The sequence below is a fragment of the Podarcis erhardii genome (assembly GCF_964252035.2).
Source record: "Podarcis erhardii genome assembly, chromosome: W".
Classification (NCBI taxonomy): Eukaryota; Metazoa; Chordata; class Lepidosauria; order Squamata; family Lacertidae; genus Podarcis; species Podarcis erhardii.
Genome location: NC_138506.1, coordinates 26273295 through 26277441, shown reverse-complemented (window position 1 = coordinate 26277441; position 4147 = coordinate 26273295).

Here is a 4147-nt window from a genome sequence, read left to right as displayed (position 1 = left end):
TGGCTCAACGGACCGGGAAGGCTGCCTTGGCATCTCAGGAATGTGGTAGTCAGGGCAACGCTCTCCTCTCCCTTCCCGCCTCTCCAAAGCGCGCGCTTCCTGTCTGACTCCTATCGCAAGCACAGCTTTGGTCAATTTGTCCATCGATTGCGGGCGGGGCGCGCGGGAGAGCTCGTCCTTCACTGCTGGGGACAACCCCTCCTCAAACAGCATCTGTATAGGTGGGGAATCTAGGTTCCATTCCAGCCGGTGTATTAACATCGCAAAACGGGACCAATAGTCTCTAACTGATAGGTCCCCCTGCTTGCACCTCATCAGTTCCCGCTGGGTCACACTCTGCTCCACTTGGCTTGAATACATCGCGTCCAAAGCCTGAAAGAACTTCCGAAGCTCCCTCATGGCAGCATTCTGTGTGGCCATTAGGGGCCTGACCCATTCACGCGCCCCATCCTGCAGATGCCCCACGATATATGCCACCCTCTCTGCATCATCAGCAAAGTCATCGTGTTGCAGTTCCAAAGCGTACTCTATTTCCGTTCGGAACGCATTATAGTCCTGGGGCTTCCCCCCAAACTTGTGTACCAGTCCAGGCACCTTCCTTGCCACGGGGGTGGGTCTGACCTGCGCATCCTGAGATCGCCTTTCATCCAGCCGCGCCGTCAGCAGAGCTACACGCTGTTCCAAATCTCGGTTCCTCTCCACCAGATTCTGCACACTCGCAGCTTGCTCCGCGGCGCCGGCACCTCCAGTCTGACTCATGGTCTCCTGCCTGTGCACAAGTAACGTCAGAGACTGACGGATTGCTGTAATGGTTATAAGGGGTTACTTGTGCGTAAGTTGCCGTTACTTTTGGCTAGATCGCCTGGCTAACCATGCCTTGGCTGACAGCCCTCACTCCGTGGCCATTCAGTCGCTTGCAGAATCCGTCAGTGGGCGTTTCTTGAACCTCTTCCAGCATAGAAGCTGTTTGACGCCAAGTCTCCGCCTACTCTCCCTGCGCGGGACTCTTCTGCGCAAGGAAGGAGTGGGCAGAGGCGTGCCCGTGCTCTCTCCACTGGTCTCGGGTGAAGAGTCTTGGAGACCTCTCTCCGAATCCTCCATCTCCCTCCCTTCCCTACTGGTGTTACGCTGAATTCCTTCCCCCCTGCTGGTCCCCTCTCCTGCATCGCTTTGGAGCCTTGCCTCCTCCTCTCGCTCCGATGTCAGTTCCCTGACAATATATATATAGAATTCTTTAATGAGAAATTTTTTAAAAAACTTTTTAAACTTTTTTTGAGTGATAGCAGCTCTTTTGGCTGAGGTGTGGCATGCAGCTGAAACAGTATTTCAGGAAACTCAAGCATTGCCTATGAAGGTCCAGGAGCTTGAAGAGAAACTCCAGGCGTTGCCAGCAACACTCCAGGAGCCGCAAGCCAGAGGTATTTTTGAGAATCCTGTCTTCACAAATTCCGGGGACATGGCCCTCCCAGTGTTAAGGTGGGGAGGTGGGGCTGCGAGATTGCAGATAAGAGTCAAAAGTTAAAAATGTAAAGGCTAATGGAATTCTATTTAAAAATCAGGTCAGGACCACAGATCCACACCTGGGAGCTTGATGGCAGCTGAAGGGATCCACGGTGATCCAGGACAAGCTGCACTTGCTGCTCAGGTAAGGCCAGAAGGAGGCTTACCAGGCGTCCCCGGTTGCCAGGGAGAGTCCCCGGATTCAGCAATCTGTCCCCGGCAGAAATTTGTCCCCGGAATGTCCCCGGATTTGCGCCTGGGGACTTCCTGCGCTGCAACATGGCTGAGGCCATGGCAGCAAGCAGCATCGGAGGTCCCGACTACATCCGGGGACATTAATTAAAGCCGGGGACATTCCAGCCAGTTCCAGCCAGCCAATCCGCTGGCTGGGGGGGGGGGTGCTCCGACCTTGCTGCAGCCGCCGCTGCCGCTGAGGAGAGGGAGAGCCCGACCCGAGAGAGCAGACCCAGAGGAAGGTCTGTCTGCTTTCACGCCTCATTGCTGAGCAAAAAACAGCGTTCTTGGCCGTTCCTGTGGCGTACACCCCTCCCCCCTTTTCTCCAGCTGGACGGCTTGTCTTTGGGGCGTTGAGGCAAAGCACAGCAGAGGGGATCCCCTGTCCCCCCCCCACTTTGTGGGAGAGCTTGCTTGCAGATAGGGATAGTGCACGGTTGGAGAGCCTTTTATTTGTAATTGCTCTGGTTGCTTAGAAGGGTAGTTGGCGGATGAAGTGAATCAAGGCAAAAAATCAAATATCTTTAATACGGTCAGTGACCAGAAAGCAATTTATAAAAAATATGACATTAAAAGTAGTATTGTACTACAAATAACAGTAGAAATATGGTCAATTCACAGAATTGGTGCTTATATTTATGACCAGGTTTCGACTTTTAAGGTTTTAAGAATTCAGTTCAGGTGTCACTACTGTTTATTATCGTTCCTTTGATGTTTACAATTTGATCTCCGTTGTTGACATCATTGCTCGTCTTATTCTTGTTGCATTGTAACAGTACTTTGCCACGGACCTGTTAATTTCGGGCTCTTTGTCAGCTAAGAGGTGTCTGATATAGGTGTCGTCTGTACTACGAGGTATTTTCCTCAGAATCGGTTTGATCAGCTCTTTTCTTGAGTCTCGATATAATGGGCAGTATAAGATGACATGCCCAATGGTTTCGATTTCGTTGCTGTTACAGGGACATAATCTTTGTTCGATCGGTATTTTATTGTATCTTCCCTCTAGAAGAGCTGAAGGGAGAGCGTTAAAGCGGGCCCTGGAAAATGCCCATCGGTGTTTAGCGTTGTCTAGAACTTTGAGATAGTTTGCTAGATGGGGCCTTTGGGGATTGTATAGAAGTTTATAAGTTATCGGAAGTTGGTTAAAGTCATTTTGGGCTTCAATGTCCCTGAGTCTTTCTTTGATTATGTTCTTGGCCCTTCCCCTTTCTAAACTTAATAAATACTCTGGGGAGAGACCATATGTGGCCAGTTTTCTGAGAGTGCCCTTCAACCAACTAGATTGGAATTTGTCAAGAAGCGTCAGGGAAAGTAGTCCAACCGGCGAGTTGTTAAGTCTTAGCCAAGTGCATAAGGTTCTTATCCATACTTTGGCTTTGATGCTGTATAAGCCCGCTTCCAGTCGTAGGGCGGCGTTTGGGACGCATTTAGGTGTTTGCAGGAGTGATCTAAGGAAGCCTGATTGTATCTTTTCGTATGGGTCTAGATTAGAGAGGGAGACGAGTGGAGCGCCGTATAGTATTTGTGCTATTGGTTTTGCAGCGAATAGTTTGATTGTAGCAGGGATGAAATTTCCTCCCGTTGTACGATGGTATCTTAGGATTGCTGTTGTGCTTTTTTGTGCTGTGGAGGAGCTGTAATTTATGTGGGCAGTCTTCTTCCTTGATGCTTGGAATATAACTCCTAGATATTTAAAGCATGACACTTGTTCAATCTCCTGATTGTCTAAATTCCATCTGTATATTTTCCTTTTGTTAGAGAAAACCATGATTTTTGGTTTTTGGTAGTTCACTGCTAGTTTCTCTTCTCTACAATATTGGGATAAGCTGTTAAGAGCTCTTTTGAGGCCCATCTGAGTCTGGGACAATATAACCGCATCGTCTGCATAGAGTAGGATAGGCAGTTTTTGGTCTGCTAATTTTGGGGCATGTATATCCGCTCCTTGTAGGTGGTCTATTAGGGAGTTTATATAGATGTTGAACAAAAAGGGGGCCAAAATGCATCCTTGTTTAACTCCCTTTGTTGTTCTAATGAAATTAGAGAGTTGACCTTCTTGGCTGCATCTTATACAAAGTCGTGTGTTGTTGTACAGTTTGTATATTAGTAGCAGCAGACGTCGGTCTATGGATGATTTGTTGAGTTTGTCCCAGAGTCGGGTTCTTGGGATGGAGTCAAAGGCTGCTTTAAAATCTACAAATGCTGCGAATAGGTGGTGATTGTGGTGCGACGTGTATTTCTCAGCTAGGTGCTGTAAGATCAGGCAGTGATCCATTGTGGATCTCCCCTGTCTAAATCCTGCCTGTGCATCATCAAGAATCTTCGCTCTTTCTATCCATTCGCACAGTTTCTCACTGAGGTGTTTAGCGTATAATTTACTTATTATATTCAGGAGGCTTATAGGTCTATAGTTGGA